Source organism: Anabrus simplex, chromosome 6 (genome assembly GCF_040414725.1).
Source record: "Anabrus simplex isolate iqAnaSimp1 chromosome 6, ASM4041472v1, whole genome shotgun sequence".
Classification (NCBI taxonomy): domain Eukaryota; kingdom Metazoa; phylum Arthropoda; class Insecta; order Orthoptera; family Tettigoniidae; genus Anabrus; species Anabrus simplex.
In genome coordinates, this window is record NC_090270.1 from 112,730,368 (window position 1) to 112,749,836 (window position 19,469).

The window sequence follows — 19,469 nt, forward strand, 5'->3', positions numbered from 1 at the left end:
GTCTGTAATTTGTCGTGCGGTGAAAGTACATCAGCCTGTGTAGAGGTTTCCTACATCAAATATTTTCTTTAACCCTGCCTTTTCTCAATGACCTAGGATTTCTAACGTGGTAATTTCGAAGGCTAAGAGCTCCTTCAATCGGGAATATTTTACAACTGTTATTGTTTCTACGTCCCACTAACTACTATTACGGTTTTTGGAGACGTCGAAGTGCCAGAACGTAGTCCCGCAGGAGTTCATTTACGTGCCAGTAAATCTACCGACACGAGGCTGGCGTATTTGTGCACCTTCAAATACCACCGCATTGAACCAGGATCGAACCTGCCAAGTTGGTGTCAGAAGGCCAGCGCTTCAACCGCTTGAGACACTCATCCTGGCTCATTGGTATCATTATCTTCCAAATTTACTCAGTTTGCCTTTGGAAACAAGCGACTGCCTGGCCACCGCAAAAAACTGTCTTCACATCGGTTTCGTGTACGGGAGTGACAAATGGGTACCGACTTTCACCACATTCGGCAGGCAACACACTTTCACTTTCTCGGTTATCGTCTTCATATCAACAAATTCTATAGGTTGGAGGTAACAGACTAGAGAGAATGGCAGGAGGGAAGATGTACTCGAAATAAGGAGATAAAGGCTAAGTTAGTAATTAACGTAATGGATGATACGAAAATAACGGCCTGGACTTTGAAGGTAAAGAGATGTAGAGGAAGACAAAGGTTAGTCTCAGTTTTTAATGCCGAAAAGAATTTTCAAAATTATTGAGAATCGCGTGATAGTATAAGATGAGAATGTGTCTCTTCATTTGTCTCTCAATCGGGTCTAAATTACTGGAACAACTGGGCTGATGTTTGGTATGGGTATATCTCAGGCAATCTCCTCAAATACAAAATTATTCTAATTTTTCAATAAATAACCTGTTCTAAATGAGGGTTATTGGTAAATTATTGTACTCGCACTAAAAACCAGATAATGAGTAAATGGTTAGTTCTATCGCTAAAGTTAACATTGTGTATGTGCCATAGTCAGAAGGAAAGTGAATGTTATGCAATATAAATGTCCAAATATTCGCTATTAATTAAATCTAAAATCTACAAAATATGCATTATGCATAAATTTTCTCCTAAAAAGGCCAAAACATGCAAAAATGCGAGGAAAAAGAACGGTTATTTGGAATTGTTAAGCCATAAAACGAATATTTACAAATTTTTTTTGCTAGTTGCTTTACGTCGCACCGACACAGATAGGTCTTGTGGCGACGATGGGACAGGGAATGGCTAGGAGTGGGAAGGAAGCGGCCGGGGCCTTAATTGAGGTACAGCCCCAGCATTTGCCTGGTATGAAAATGGGAAACCACGGAAAACCATCTTCAGGGCTGCCGATAGTGGGGTTCGAACTTACTATCTCCCGAATACTCGATACTGGCCGCACTTAAGCGACTGCAGCTATCGAGCTCTGTATTTACGAAGTTTGAGAAGTTTACCTAGCTTATTTAAAAACATGCATTTGCATGGAAATCCGGGCTCTAGTTGTCACACATTTATTTGACAACAGTGTAAAATGTCAATAAGAAGTTGGTGTAGGCCTAGTAACAATCAGTCAGCTCAGTTTCGAGCGAGCTCTCTTGGCTCGAAATTAACAATAGATTTATCAGTTGTGCGGTTTGATATTTTTCAAACTTTATTTCAACAGTTTTTAATTTAATTTTGTTGGTATATTTTTCTGTGTTGTAAACGATTATAACCGAGACTTCGGTATTTGTTAGAGAATAGGTCTATAGTTACTAAAAAATTAAACCAATTGAAGTTAAGTTCGAATATCTAAGTGGTTCATGGTAGGTAGCTCAGCAGTTTAGCGGTTAAACCATGAAGACCGTAAAATAAAACCTGTTAAACATTATTTTTAATAATTTTACAACAACGTACAATGCCTTTGTTTATATAACTTGACAATATAATACATTACTTCTACGCGCTGTAATTAAATTATTTTATAAGTTATTCACACCGGGGGCGAGTTAGCCGTGCGGTTAGGAGCACGCAGCTGTGAGCTCGCGTCTCGGAGATAGTAGGTTCGAACCCCACTGTTGGCAGCCATGGAGATGATTTTCCGTTGTTTCCCATTTTCACACCAAGCAAATGCTGGGGATGTACCTTAACTTAGGCCACGGCCGCTTCCTTCCCGACCCGATGACCTTCGGTGTTAGACCCCTTTAAACAACAAGCATCATCATCATCATCATCATCATCATCATCATCAAGCTTCCTTCCCACTTCTAGCGCATTCCTATCCCATCGTCGCCATAAGACCTGACTGTGTCGGTGCGACGTAAAAGCAACTAGCAAAAAGTTATTCATACGTTTTTACATTTTATTTGATGGGGCCCGAATTTTTATTTCGGCAGGCGGGCCCGTATCACATTGGTTAGGCGCCTGACTGAAATATCAACATTGAAATCACACTTGACCCTCATCAACGCGTCATTCACTTTCGTTTCGTTTTTATGTGCTGGGAGTCTGGGATCACAATGTAATACGTTCTGTTTAGTTCAATACCAAAACCTATAGAACGAATTCATTTCATCTCGACATTGTCAGCTGTTCAGCTTGCTAACTCGCATGTGACTGTCCTCAGACTGCGTGACGCACGATATGTGGATGGGTCATTCGTGATTCCACGTATTACGTCAAATTTTCCTTTGACTCGCGCCAGATAAACCTACTCTACACGGAGTGCCGAATAGTCACTGAGCAAGGCACGCCTCGTCACTCGGGATTGTTCCGCTAATGTGGGGAGATGTATGGAGGAGCCATATATTAAATATTCAGTGATGATCTTATCTTGTCACACTGTCAACGCACTAATCAATCTTGTTGGCGCCATAAGCAGTAATACTGTTAATGCAATATCTCTATGCTGAAATTGTGATGGTAATTTTAATCTAAAGTCTGCCTGAATTGCGAGAGCTAAATGTGTCATAAAACCTACAGTTATGGAGTTTCCTAATGAGAGTGCACGCAGTCTAATAGCTTCACTGCGGCTATCATTTCTCTCAGTTAATGGAATATTATTTCGTGTTTCATACATAATTTAATAACACCGACTATATTCGTCCGTAGTTTAAACCTAGAGGGCTTCAGCGTACGGTTCTAGACATAGAACGATTCTTCCTCTTCTTCCCTTTTCAACACTTTTCGCATACTAGTCACACGGTGTACTCTTTTTGCATGCTGTCCCCACTGTCATGTGCCGTTCACATCACATGGTGCACTATTTGACCTCAAAAGTCGGACGTAATCATTAAATTAGTTTTATCGTAGTAACGTACACGCATAAGTAATATGAAGAAATACTTTAATATGATTGCATATGAACGGACAATAAAATGCACACTGCAAGTCCTAGGTTGGATTATTATTAATTTGTTGTTTTACTTATTCCTCCTAGTCTGGTGCCACCTACACTAGGAGAAGAAGTTCTAACGTTTCTTCGGAAAACAGCTTGGCATTCTACTTTCCCCCAGGTCGCGGGACATAACGGATGTGATACGGGTCCACCTGGCAAAATAAAAATTCGGGCCCCCTCAAATAAAATGTAAAACATATGAATGATATAAATTTCATTACAACAGGTAAATATTATGCAGTATATTGTCAAATTGTATCAACAAAGGGATTTTTCACTATTGTAAGATTATTAAAGTTAATGCTTAATAGCTTTTATTTGGCTGCCTCCGTAGTTCAACGGCTAAGCTGCTGAACTATCTACCACTTAGCTGTTCGTTCTTAAAATGGGTTTTATTTTTCAGGAACTACGGAACTATACTTTGTAACCGATTCCGAAGTCACAGTTACAATAATTTATTCGATTACAACACAGAAAAAATATACGAACAAAATTAAATCAAAACTATTCAAATTAAGTATGAAAAATGTCAAACAGCAATACTGATCACCCTATTATTAACTTCGTGCAAAGGCAGCTCGTTCGAAACCGAATTGACTGAGTCTTACTGTACACTTATTGGCATTATACATTGTCGAATAATTAATGTGTGATTGAAGTTAAATGTTCAGCAAAATTTGTTCATGTCCGCCTCTGTGGTGTAGTGATTAGTGTGATTAGCTGCCACCCCCGGAGGTCCGCGTTCGGTTCCCGGTGCTGCCACGAAATTTGAAAAGCAGTAAGAAGGCTGGAACAGGGTCCACTCAGCCTCAGGAGGTCAAGTGAGTATAGGTGGGTTCGATTCCCAACTCAGCAAACGTGGAAGTGGTTTTCCTTGGTTTCCCACTTCTCCTCCAGGCAAATGCCGGGATGGTACCTACCTTAAGGCCACGGCCGCTTCCTTCCCTCTTTCTTGTCTATCCCTTCCAATCTCCCCATCCCCCCGCAAGGCCCCTGTTTATCATAGCAGGTTGGGCCGCCTGGACGAGGTACTGGTCATCCTCCCCAGTTGTATCCCTGACCCAGAGTCTGAAGCTCCCGGACACTGCCCTTGAGGCGGTAGAGGTGGGATCCCTCTCTGATTCCGAGGGAAAAACCGACCCTGGAGTGTAAGCAGATTAAGAAAGAATGAAAGAAAGAAAATTTGTTCATAATGCGATCTCACATGCACTACACATCATGAAAGTATCATTTTCTAACTAAAATATTATATTTTGGTATAATTTTTCATTGCAGTAATTATTTTAAAATGAAAGGAAATGGCGTATGGCTTTTAGTGCCGGGAGTGTCAGAGGACAGGTTCGGCTCGCCAGATGAAGGTCTTTCGATTTGACACCCGTAGGCGACCTGCGCGTCCTGATGAGGATGAAATGATGATGAAGACAACACATACACCCAGCCCCGTGCCAGCGAAATTAACCAATGATGGTTAAAATTCCCGACCCTGCCGGGAATCGACCCCGGGACCTCTGTGACCAAAGGCCAGCACACTAACCATTTAGCTATGGAGCCGGACATTTTAAGATAATTTGGTGCAGCTCTTTTGTGAAGAGCATATCGCGGAGCTGCAAGGGACGGCATGGGCAAGCGTTCTGTACAGCTGTGGTGTGTTACAATGAACACAATTACAATAACTGTTGCTAGATGCAACCTAATGGTAGTTCCTCTACATACAAATTGTGAAACAAATTATTTAGATTGGTTCTACAAAACCGCCCAGATCATTTTCGTGCAGAGGGTAGATATATATTATTTTTATATTTTTGTAGGGCGTCTGTGGGGCCCCTTAAAGGCCCGGAGCTGCCTGCATTACAGGTACTAACGTTACGCCCCTGCCCAAGTCATATACTAGAAAGTAATGGCTTGGAAGAAAGTAAAGCATGTTTAAGACATTTCTGTTACAAGCTTCCCTTATACCTTCTTGAAAATCATTGTCTGTTTATTTCTAGCTTCAGTAGTTTCCTTTGACAGAAGTATTTTTAGTTTGTAGTCTTTCAATTTTCGCATAATATCAGTCGTAAAATGTGATAAGATGCATACGAATGTGCCATTTTCTTCTGCAAAACATTTCGTAGTTTCTAGAAGAAGCCTACTTTCCATAAAAATCAACAAATCAGCTATGTCGCTTTCATATGTTCATGAAGATATTTTTTGTTTTTCGTCACAATCTTCACTGCCTTTGTAGATTCTGGAAATAGGTATTTGAAAGCTTACGTTCAAAAAGTGCTCGACAAGGATGTTATATTTCCTGTTCGTTTTACGTTACACCGACATAGACAAGTCATAGTGACGATGGGATAGGACAGGGTTATAAATGGGAAGGAAGTGACCGCGGACCAATTAAGGTGTATTCCCTGCATTTGCCTGGTCTGGAAATAGGAAACCACGGAAAACCATCTTCAAGGATGCTGAAAGTGGGGTTCGAACTACTATCTCTCGAATGCAAGCTCACTATGTAGCATACTAATAAATGGCAAATATATGTGGGAGATTTTTATCCTGTAATCATTAGCAGTATACCTATATTTTACGCTGTCATAATTTCTAGTTCATACATTTTCAAGCTTCAGTGACACAACAAAACACATTGCCTATTTTACCTAAATGATTGCTAAGTAATACTGAATTGTACAGCACAAACAAACGTTTATTTCCTTAATAGTTATTCATTAAGAACTGTGCAAACACAGGAATATTTCAACAAATGTGCACACTGTACTACTGTGCCTCAGAAAACTGGCGCGTCTGTATGAACAATTGCTGGATTCAGACTGGTTGTGTAGCTTCCAGTGGATCATTTAATTTGCGACTATTTTAACTAAGATTACAATTTTGATCTTCGGCCACCTTCTTGATGTAGATGCTCCACTGTGCTTCCTACTGTCCTAATGTCCTTTTGGATAGTGTCTATCCATCGTAACTTTTTGACTACCCACGAGATTTTAGTCCGTTTACTTCTTCATTCATTCCACCCCTGACCCGGTCACTGATTGGAAAACAGGTTGTAGTTTTTTTTTTACTTCTAGATTGGAAGCCACGCTGCCCAGTATTTTATGTTCAGACAAAATTGGAAATGATTCATTATCACAATTGTATTCTTACACTGGAACAATTATTACTTATGCTTACATAGTACTTCCAAACAATATTATCACTTATTTTTCGATATTATTAATAATAATAACAATAATAATAACGTATGTCCTACGCGGAGGCGTGGCGCAGGTCTTTTACGAATAGATGGCTTAGAGGCGACCTGCGTGTCTGTGAGGATGGGGACCTAAGATTATTTCTAATGTGGAATACATCGCAAACACCCAGCCCCGATCCAAACGTATTAACCAATTAAGGTTAAAATCCTCGACTGGCCCGGAGATCTAACCCGGGAACCCTTGCAAGAAAGGATAGCATGATAACATTTAGGTATGGAGCTGGACTTTTCAATTAAATCTCTTTTTTGCTAGTTTCTTTACGTCGCACCGACACAGATAGGTCTTATGGCGACGATGGGATAGGAAAGGCCTAGGAGTGGGAAGGAAGCGGCCGTTGACTTAATTAAGGTACATCCCCAGAATTTTCCTGGTGTGAAAATAGGAAACCACGGAAAAACATCTTCAGGGCTGGCGACAGTGGGATTCGAACCCACTATCTCCCGGATACAAGCTCACAGCCGCGTGCCCCTGACAGCACGGCCAACTCGCCCGGTTTTCCAATTAAATTTACAAGATTGCAAATGTAATACTTGGGATAACCACAACAGTCCGATAATTCTTTAGCAAGGTTTAGCTATTACCGCAAAAACACTTCAAATGATACTCCTTGAAAGTAGAAACACGTATTATACAAGTACTCTTTTGAAAGGCCTGTATTACTAGCACAGTAAACGGGATAAGTACAGATAATTCTTTCCTTCAACAAGAGTCACTTTCTAACCTTTTCATTTCGTATTTTTCGACTAGTGATTCCCAACATATCCAACATATCCATTTCTACTGCGTGCAATTTATTCAACATGATATTCATAACTAGAACATAGCACGATATAGCTACTGAAATAGTGAGACTACAGGGACTTAAAGAAAGAAAGAACGGAAATAAGGTATGCTTACTTCCGTTCAAGTAACTGTAAAATACCATTACAATGACTTAAAGGTATACTACAATCGTATGTTGGAGAGATTATAACCACGCTTCTCTTCTCGGCAATAAGTTAATTTGGGGAATGTCGCTGGTATATAGTTTCGTTTTCTCTTCGCAGACTGGTCCTTTCCTATTTAGGTCAACACTCTTTAAAATAAGTAACTGAACGAAGTTACCAATTGAATCTTCGTTTTTGTTTCCTATTTGCTTTACGTCGCACTGACACAGATAGGTCTTTTGGCGACGATGGGAGAGGAAAGGCCTAGGAATGGGAAGGAAGTGGCCGTGGCCTTAATTAAGGTACAGCCCCAGCATTTGGCTGGTGTGAAAATGGGAAACCGCGGAAAACCATCTTCAGGGCTGCCGACAGTGTGGTTCGAACCCACTATCTCCCGGATGCGAGCTTACAGCTGCGCGCTCCTAACCGCACGGCCAACTCGCCCGGTCCAATTGAATCTAAATGTAGAGTTGACAGTTGCATCAACCAATAAATAAGAATGATAGCGACCTGTAAAGAGTAGCAGACTCATAGGATTTGGATGACAGGCACTTGGTGATATCTTTCTTCTGTGCTATAGGAACTTCCATTCGCCATACGTCAGAGTTTTAATTTCATTTCTGCTACTTGGAAATTGTAAATGGGAAAACGTATTGTTCTGTCTTATATCCTTCAATTTTAGGTGGATTATAACTGATACTGAGCCTCCGTGGCTCAGACGGCAGCGCGTCGCCCTCTCACCGCTGGATACCGTGGTTCAAATTCCGGTGACTCCATGTGAGATTTGTGCTGGACAAAGCGGAGGCGGGACACGGTTTTCTCCGGGTACTCCGGTTTTTCCTGTCATCTTTCATTCCAGCAACACTCTCCATTATCATTTCATAGCATTTATCACTCATTAATAAATCACCTTGGGAGTGGCGACCCCATTGTAATAATAGCCTATACCGGTATATGTTTCACTCATTACATCCCTGACCCGGCCAATGATTGGAAAACAGGTTGTAGGTTTTCATTTTCATATAACTGATACTATTCTGCTAGGCCGTTACGATGTTTGAAGAATAATAAAATTGTTTTCTTTTAAATTTCTCATCTTTATATTCGTTTATGTTTCCACCAACACTGATAGGTTTTAGGCGATATACGAATAGAAACAGTCAAGGGTTGTGTAGTTAGTAGTTATTTTCTTAATTTAGGCACATCCCTAGCATATATTTTGTGTCTCAATTGGATATGGCTGAGGGTAAAGTAAGGCAGAGTTCGAATCCAGTATATATTGCAAATGCAAAGTTACAGCTATGCAATTCATCCTGCATAGAATAACTAATTTTTCTTAGTTAATTGTGTTGTTGCCGGTACTATAAATATATTAATAACTAGGTCTCGGATGTTTAGGAAAAGTCATATTTTTTCTTTGTCTCTATTTTCTTGCCCGATTGGATTTTGGTGCAAATCATGTGATTATCGCCACACTTAAGTGATGTTTACTTGTCATATACCGGTAAATGCATATTTTGGCTATTTTTTGTCATAAGGTCATATTTTGAACTATTTTCGTAGAAACGTCATATTTCGGTCATATTTCGGCGGTTTGGCGACAGCTGTAGCTGTACAAAATCATCGTCAAGTTTCCGAAAGAGAACTAGTATTCACAAAACTGCTTTTCCCTATCACATCTGTAGTTAATCCAAGTGGAATACTCTGCCTCTTCTATCAAGATTGGGCAGTAATTGTTTTCTAACAATTGTCAGAAAGTCTGGCGTATATTAAGTCGAATTTTAGAATTATATCGAGTGCAATTACTCATGAGAGAGAGATTTATTAAAGAAATAAATCATCCGTCCTCCAATGAGGGTGACCATTTGGATCCGGAATACAGTTTCAATTAAAATGGTTTAAAAATATCAAAAGATGAACATTTAATCGTTAATGCTGTTATCTTCTTTTTCCAGGGTTAGTTGGGGAGGAATGTAACTCACGTTCTCAGGTATAGGTGGAAATGAATGATTTGCAGCGAGTCCCTCAGTATCTGTATTACTATTTTTTCTAGCTCGCAGAATGGAACTTTCAAGTTCGATGTCTGACTAGGGAGGGTGCCTCTTGCTCCGAAAAGCAGGCCTGTGACAATCCACCGATCAATAGGTATTTTATACTTAGATGAAAGGTAAGGCAAGCATGGAACATAAATAGCTTGCTTTTCTAGGTCCACATCCCGTGCCTGATTAAGGTCTCTTTCAAAGCGAATGGTGGGATCTAAGACCATCGCTTTCATGTCCTCTCTGTTGATGGCTACGATGTCCGCCCTCCGATTAGAGTCATCGGTAGAGATGCAGTGAACCTCCTCGTGCACCTCCCATCCACGCTGTCTCAAGCCTTGAGCAATCGACGTTCTTACACGATGGTGGCGATGGTTGCGCATTAGCTCAGTACTCCGGCAGAATCCCAACACATGTCCAAGGGTTTTTGTCTCGTTGCAGCCATTTTGGCGGCAACGGGTTGTGTTGAATGACCTACCGGGAACCGACCTGACTGCGGTGAGGTTGCATGTCATCTTCACTGCGTTTATGTATTCAGAAGAGGACAGAGGTGATTTACGAGTCATCCAGGAGTTTGCTTTCGGGCAGTCTGAATATAACACTACTCCTTTTCCTTTATGTGGTAGCTGGCACCACGACTGAACGGATCGATTTCTCATAATTTCACGTAGTTTTCTTCCGTCAGTCTTTGAAGGAAGACTTTCATTTTTTATGTCAAGTCTGTGGAGTGCCATATCTTGTTCTTCAGGTAACTTCCTTACGTATGGTAGATGAACGTCCTGAACATGGAGTAAGCGATTACAAATATTGTAATGCTGTATATTTGCTTCCCATTCTGCGCAAATTATTCCCATCCCTCTGACCTTCCTTGCACTATACAGCATCGAATTTGGAGTATCATCTGGCAGCATCATTATTTCTTTTACAGAACTTCTTATAATTTTGTCCAGATCTTTAAGAAAAGTGTTTGATAGTTGTGTCAGAGGGGCACATTGTAGAGGATAGATCAAACCCGGCCAAACAAACTCGTTAATAATCTTGATCTTTTGCTCTGGTTTTAGAAGCTTTGTTTTTACCAGATTATTTAAGTCAGAAGTTGTTGTGCTTATTAGTTTATGTCTGTCAAGAGAAATTTCACTGTTGAAGTCAATTCCTAAATACTTGATTCGTTCATTGTGTGTTTTTATCGATGGGATTGTTGATCCCTCAAGTGTAGTGACGTTTCCTTCAGTTAATTTTCCTTTCTTCAGGATTATAGATTTGCTTTTATGAGGATGGATATGTAAACCAATTTCTGCAAAGCTGCTTTCAGCTAAATTTAACAAGGTAGTAGCATCATTTTCAGTTTTGCTGAGTATGACTAGGTCATCTGCGAAAGCAAATGAGGATAACGGCGGTAGATCATCAGATAAAGTATAGCCATAACGTTGGCATATGTCATGGTCCGTGAGATTTTGTATTACAGTATTGAAATTATGAGAAGTGTTGAACTTTCAGCACAACAATCACATGGAATAGTTGGCGTCAGTGTAAAAAAGGAAACTTCGAAACGTGCTTAATCGAAGTGACGGTTTTCGCTGTGTGTACAAGAGAAATGATGTTCTTACAGGAGAAGGTACCAGTGCATTTCAAGATGTGTGCATATAGGGTACTCGATTGCCGTGATTTAATATTATTTAAATATGCACCAATAAGGTCTTGTGATGTAAAAAGGAGCTTCTCTTCTTACAAGAATGTGTTAAGTGATAATCGGAGGTCTTTCGGGCCTGATGCTTTGAAGATGAACCTTGTCATACATTTCAGTACCACCCGCGGACAAGAATGAAAAAGTTATGTGAGTTTCCACTATTTGCCATGCCGCCCTACCATAATCTATCGAAAGACATATACTTAATTTGTTTCGTGGTGCTCAGTTTAAACTTTAAGACATTTCAATAATATTAATATATTCTGAGCTAAGCGTTCCAAACCATTTAAAAAAAATAGTTTGATTTCTAGTTTTCTCGTATTTTAAACCACCAATGAAGGGTGCAAACATGTTTTGACTTTTAAAATGTTGTGTGGCCTGATAATCTTAGCGAAATTTGTAGGCCCTTCTTTATAGGTATGTATTTACAAATGTTTGATAAGTGAATCGAGGACAATAGACTGTGAATAACTGCTAAACATGTATATTCAGAAAATTAATATGAAAGTAAGAATAAAGAATTTAGTTAACAAATACGTATCAAAGGATTTGCCGTTTCAATTTATAACATATTTTCAAATGACCATATTCAGATTAATCATTTTTGGGTCATATTTCGTCAATTTTTGAGGTCATATTTCGTCATTTTTGAGGTCATATTTGCTTGCTTATTTGGGCTATTTTTAGGTCTTAAACATCCGAGCCCTATTAATAACAATAATAAGAGCATGACAAGAGTGATGTGATGAAAATCTTGTCATCCAGGGGTACAATTTTCTCTGTTTTGTTTCCATTGTTCATCATCTGAAATGTGAATTGTATGTTATCTTCAAGTAACATTTCTAAATTCTGTATATCTATGAATATATGATTACTGTTTTTGATGTTTCATTATTATGGCACCTTATAAAGACGAATTACAACAGCCATCCACGCGAGTACTGGAATTACAGTTTCTGGTTTAACAACCCCCAGGGGAAGTTCTGTTAAATTCTCAGAAGGACTACCTCCACATAACTGAAATATAACTTTACTACAGTGCGAGGAGAAAGTGCGGGCGGCTTATTATGTCCTCTATACATCTTGCACTCTTTCGGCTTTTATGCCAATATACACTCCATTGAATAGTTATTTCGGAGAAATAAGTAGACATATACTTTTTGGAAAAGGATGCTCTTTACATCCAAAAGTGGAGTATTTTTTATAGGTTCTCAAGATGTTTGAAAAATTATTACTCTTAAAACACTCATTATTTCAATAGTTGATTTTCATAATATGTATGTCCGACTCGTTGGCTGAACGGTCAGCGTACTGGCCTTCGGTTCAGAGGGTCCCGGGTTCGATTCCCGGCTGGGTCGTGGATTTTAACCTTAATTGGTTAATTCCAATGGCACGGGGGCTGATTGTATGTGTTGTCTTCATCATCATTTCATCCTCATCACGACGCGCAGGTCGCCTACGGGAGTCAAATAGAAAGACCTGCACTTGGCGAGCCGAACCCGTCCTGGGATATCCCGGCACTAAAAGCCATAATATGTATGTCAACGCGAATAAGCCACAAACTATTCTGCAGATCAATTCGCACAATAAATGTAGAACCAGCAGATTATTAATTGATTTTCGCTGGTGATCTTAAACTTTGTTTAGTGTTGTATATTTGTTACTATCTTATGCCTTAAAATATACTACTTCAGAATCATGCTATTAATTGTGATATGTTACTTTTAAACTTACGGACAAGACAATGAAACTGTGAAAGAAAAATGTTACGAATATTTTGTGATAATAATTGTATTTAAAGTAACAATGTCCATGTAGAACATATTGTCCATCCTCTGTAATGCGAGGAGAGTCCTCTCTCTGTATCTCTCGACGCGGGTGTCCAGGAAGAGCTGGAATAATTATGTACCCGAACTGGAAAGGATTCTGCTGGTGTCCACTACGTTAGACAATGAGCACTGTACTCACCGCTGAACATTAGACCGTCAGTTGCACGGACAATAACTATTCTGGACTCACACATACACTAGGAGCAGGTAACAGATGTGGGATAGAGGACGCAAGCTGCTACTAGCTAGCAGATAGCAGCACTACGAGATCATAGTAAAACTGATGAAAGAGCTTTCCACCTAGCACCACAGGAATGAATTGTTTCTTAGTTTATGGAGTAACTTACATACTGGCTGTAGATCACAATTTTTTAAAATACTTTTACTTCAGTGCCGCCATCCTGAAGAATAAAAAATGAAAATAGAAACGGACGGCTGTATTGGGGGCATGGCAGCAAAGTTTATGGTTTAGAATTCAATTCTCTGACTGAAATGAAGCGGATCAAATGAGATGTCTGAAGAACAGGCTCCACCGGTGCGCTGGAAATGCTGGGCTGTACGTCCCGTTCCGTGGACACCTCCACTTCTTTAAGTTGCCGGTATTCTCTGGCACATTCTGTGGCAGACTTCTTGTCCTTACTCAATTCTTTAGAATTTCCTCCATCCTCTTGCACACGTTTGCGGTAGATTCTGATCCATTTATACCGAAGAAATGTAGATACTTTGCAAATTGGGAACAGTTTTCAGAACTGCAAAGGATCTGGTCACGAACTTATGGTAATGTAAATTTCTGCGAAACAAATGTAATGATACCACTCGTAACTCTCTAACACCACGAGCCGCGAGCGATACTAATTTTTGCTGCGTCACAACAATCTCGATTTCAACACAAACTGGAGGACACCATCACCACTTGCCACGATGGCACCGATTATTGTCAAAAGTCTAAAAAATGTCTTCTTCGTACAGGCCATGATGGCCCTTGGAGGGGTGGAAGGTAAAGGCTTCCACTATCCGTAACCTCGGCACTTGATGGGGTAGAGTGGTTAGCTCTACGCTCGGCCGCCTTTGTCCCCTGGAATTAACCTGGTGCTGATGTTTGGTGTAGGCTGAGTGAACCGCAGGGCCATGTGCACTTCCGGAAGTGGAAATCTCGTATCTGAAATTTTTCGTCTTCCTGACGGGGAATCAAACCCACGTCCTTCCTGGTGAACCGAGCACGCCTTTGCCACCTCGGCCAGGCAGCCCCTCACCGATTATTACTGTGACCAATCCGACAAACGAATATCAGGAACTTAACAACAATCACCAGCTGTATTTAGTGACATTATCAATTTCGTAACGATGAATAACAAAGGTGAAATATTACAGCCTTCTCTATCCTTATTCCGCCATGTATTTTCAATGCAGCACAATTGCAGCATAAGTGAATTTAATTTCCTTTAATAATTTACCCACACTCGAATAAATACTCAGTACGGCCAGCAACTTTTCCCACGGTAAGCCTTTTCTAGATCTGCCAAACATAACAGTCTATTCCTCTCGTAGCATTTCTCAGTTACCTGTCGAATACTGAAGATGTGAATCTAACAGCCCCTCTGTGATCTAAAGGTACTCTGGTTTTCATCCAATTTACTCTCAACCACTGATCACACCTTTCCAAAATGCTTGGTATACTGATCAATGAAATACCCCGATAGGTGTTCCTATCCTTCCTGTTCTCTTGCATGTAAATAGATGCAGTTACTGCTTTCGTCCAATCAGAAAACACCTTACTAACATTTCATGCTATTCTTATCACTCTGCCGGGCTGAGTGGCTCAGACGGTTGAGGCGCTGGCTTTCTGACCCTAGCGTGGCAGGTTCGACCCTGGCTCAGTCCGGTTGTATTTGAAGGTGCTCAAATACGTCAGCCTCGTATCTGTAGATTTATTACTGGCACGTAAAGGAACTCCTGCGAGACTAAATTCCGAGACTTCGGCGTCTCAGAAAACCGTAAAAGTAGTTAATGGGGCCTAATGCCAATATTATTATTATTATTATTATTATTATTATTATTATTATTATTGTTATTATTATTATTATTATTATTGCGTTCCGGCCTTCTAAGGACCACGTTACAATTACAATTCTTCCTCATTAGTTGTTCTTTCCGTTTCTTCCAGTATTCTTTCATTGTTTCACCGTGCTTCTTTTTCCTGTCTTCAGTCCACTTTGTGCCCGTTTTCTTTTCCTTCCTCCCTTGGAATCCTTCCATTGGTAAGACTTTCTTCCCAAAAATATTTCTTTCCAATAATTCTTCTTCCCGTATGTTGTTCCTTTCCAGGTCTTTCTTGACTTCTTGAATCCAGGTGGTAGTTGATTTCTTTTCCCAAAGGTACTTGAAGATTCGTTTAGTTAGTCTATTGTCATCCATTCTATAAATGTGTCCAAGAAATAGCAATCTCCTTTTTCTTATTGTTTCTTTCTTTCTTTATTTTTTTATTTTTATGTTTTCTATGTTCTGGTAAATTCCATTGTTATTTCTTAATTTCCAAAACTCTGCAATTCTTAGAGGACCTAATATTTTCCTAATATTTCTAATTTATCAAGCTTGTAGTTCAGTGCTAGACATTCACTGGCATACAGGCATTCTGGTTTCACTACTGTGTTGTAGTGCTTTATTTTAAGTTTTGTTGATAAGCACTTTTTGTTGTAAGTATTCTTAGTTATACCGTAAGCTCTTTCTTGCTTTTGTATCCTCTCCTCTACAGCATATTTTTCTAAACCATTTTCTTGAATTGTCTCACCCAAATATTTGAATTTATTTACCTTTTCTATTTGACCAATATCCGTTACTAAAAACTTTGGGGCACTTTTCATATTATTATTATTATTATTATTATTATTATTATTATTATTATTATTATTATTATTATTATTATTATTATATTACTCTGTGAATACTACAGATATATCCGGAAATATTAATTCTATCCCAAAAAGTTACATAAACTAAAATTTCTGATCATTTATACTGTATCTCGTACATTTCTACAGTAAATATTCATGAAAGATTTTTTTTACTGTCAACTCCGCCAACGCCAAACATCGCTGACATGGAAACATTGTTCAAGGTTCAAGATAAGGAGCTAACAGCTAACGTCGATCCTTGTTGTCGTCATTGTCCACACAAGGTGAAAAGCGGTGTGCTTATCAGCCCATATTGATCAGAAAAGTAATGATTTTATTACTCTACAAAGACACTTCAACCCTGCCTTCCCATTATATTTACAATTTCAGGTCTAATTTCATATAATCCTGCTGCTTAATTACAACACTCAAATCAAATTAATGATGAAATATCTTCTCCTTTATCTTGGTCTTTTTCCATTTACGTGGGTAGGCCTAGTTTTACGGCCGAATGCTTGTCCCGACGCCACTATTGCGTGTTTCTGTAATGGTTTGACGTGCAATGTGTTGTTGCATTTAGAGATGTGTATTATGCCGAACACAAGCACCCAACCCCCGAGTTATGGGAATTAACTAGATGCAATTAAAATCCTCGGCCCAGCCGGGAATCGAACCCGGAGTTCTCTCTACTGAAGGATAGTATGCAGACCATTCAGGCAAAGTGCAAGAATTCATCTTCTCAAGTATTAATTTCTCTAACATAGTATACATCTTTTGTATCTTCTTCCCGTGTCCTCTCGAAATTTCTCCCTGTGGATGGGGGCAGCAGAATAACTCCACGGTATCCCCTGCCTGTCCTATGAGGCGACTAAACGTGGCCGCAGGGGCTCTTACCTTGGAAGCGTGGTTTGGCGACCACGGGGCCCTGAGCGGAGTCCTGGCGTTGTTTCCACTAACTTATGCGAGACTCCTCTCTTTTATATATTCTTTCCGACCTCCCTTGGTCGACTCTCGTTCTTTCTCGACCCCGACGGTATCATTTTCACGCCCTTCCTATCCCTTGTCTTTCTTTGGCCGATACCTTCAATTCTCGAAGTGTCGGACCCCTTCAATTTTTCCGTCTGATTAATGTTAGTAGAGGATCATTGCCCGGTTGTACTTCCTCTTAAAACAATAATTACCACTACCACCACCGTCGCCAACCCCAACACCACCACTACGACTCTTTCCATATTTGTTATTCTAGGTCAGGGTTGCCAACCCTATAGTAGTTATTTGCATTACTCATGAGCTGAAACAAATGCATGAATCACTGTCGTCCGTGTAATGTGTAAAGACTCTGTTGAATTTATTTTCATTTAAATAATATTAATATGAACAAATGCTCAGTTCATTCGCAACCCGTCATTGAAAAATGATTACGCTTTATTTCAGGACCGCTATCCATGAAATAATGCATACCAGTATTGATTACTACCCTCAAGTCAGTGCAAACTCGTCCACATAACGGAGTCTAGCCATCTGGTAAACATCTAAGTAACTGTTATACTCAAATTGAAAACAGGTTTCAGATGATATATTTATCTGCTGATAGAATTTAAGTGCGGTAAATAATTTCAATATCGTAATTTTTCCCGTTCCACACTGCTTCCAAGAACGTAACCGTATTAAATTTGGCATAGACTGAAATAAAATTACTTTACCAGAACTTCCTATCTGTATCACCAATTCAGATATACGAAGTGATTATAGGTTTTAAATTGAAAATTTACCTTGAAGAGTTTTATTATAATGCAAAGATTAGCGTATCCGTTGATTTATTCCTTTATCCGAAGTACAGTTATCGAATCCGTACAAAACAGACGAACATTAATATCCACTGTAGTTTTTAACTTAATCCATTTTTCATGCATTGTATTGTAATATGGAAAGTTACGATGTGAATCTTGATTAAATAAATTGATGTTTATATCAGTATTATGATTAAAGCACTAATATGGTTTAGGGTAAGGATAGTGTGTCTTACCCGCAAGCCACAGGTTTTAAGTTCCGGCTCGTCTAAGGGTTCTATTCCTGGCTGGAATGTGGTTCATTGGGCTTTATGATGTCATCCGGAAATTGTTTGGTAAGTGAGGAAGCATTTTCATTCAGTAAAGCCGAGTAATACGGCTGAGGATGTAGTCACATTGACCACGTAGCACTGCATACCAGGTATCTGGCCAACAGTCGACTTGGCAGATCAAAGGTCATAATGAGCTCGTCGTAAAGCTCCACTCCTGTGGCTCGAAAAGCACTGGCCAGCTAGTCGTAATTTGTGTTTTATCACTTGACTGTCTGAAATTCTCCCTAGGGACATTTAGCAAGCAAATGTGGGGCTGTATCTTAATTAGGACCAAAGCCGCTACCTTTCTAGTCCTTTTCCATTCTTAGATCGCCGAAAATATTCGATGTGTTGGTGTGACGTTAAACCACAGGAAAGAAAAGAATGTGAATACGGCACATAATGAGTTATTCAACTACGATCAGGTTCTCTAAATTCAAATGCGATGTTATGTACACCTATAGTCGAGATAACTACCGACACAAGCCTGGCGTAACTGAGTACCTTCAATACCACCGTACTGAGGCAGGATCGAACCCGCCAACTTGAACTGGGAAAACCAGCGCTCTACCTTCTGAGCTACTCCAGCCTGTCTCTTCAATTTGTACAATAAAAATAGGTCTTAGGGCGACGATGGGAGAGGTAAGGGCTAGGAGTGGGAAGAAAGCGGCCGTGGTCTTAATTAAGATACAGCCACAATATATGCCTGGTGTGAAAGTGGGAAACCACGGAAAACTATCTTCAGGGCTGCCGACAGTGGGGCTCGAACCCACTATCTCCCGAACGCAAGCTCACATCTGCGCGACCCTAACCGCACAGCCAACTTGCTCGGTATTATATTATTATTATTATTATTATTATTATTATTATTATTATTATTATTATTATTATTATTATTATTATTATTATAAGGGAGAGGAGAACACTACCAAACTTAGAGCGTAAAATAACTACTCCAGTTTTATAAGGAATCTGAATCAAAGGCCTGTGATTTGAATTCAAAACTACCACCTATTTTGACCAGTAAGTAGGCCTAAAAGCGATGCATCAAATTCACCGCTATGTTTGCTATTGTTTTTACGTCGCATTGACAGGCGCAGGTCATATGACGACGATGGAATAGGACATGGTATGTGAAAGGAAAGGCAGAAACCTTGCTTTAATAAGGTGCAGTTCTAGAATTTTTTTGGTGTGAAAATAGGAAACTACGAAAAATGAGAGTCGGAACTGACTCCAGTAGAGTAGGAACAAATTCACCAATTTGTAACCTACCAAAATACTCAACTCTTCAACGAGAATAACTTAGTGACCGCGGGAGATTCAGTAACATTTAACTACAA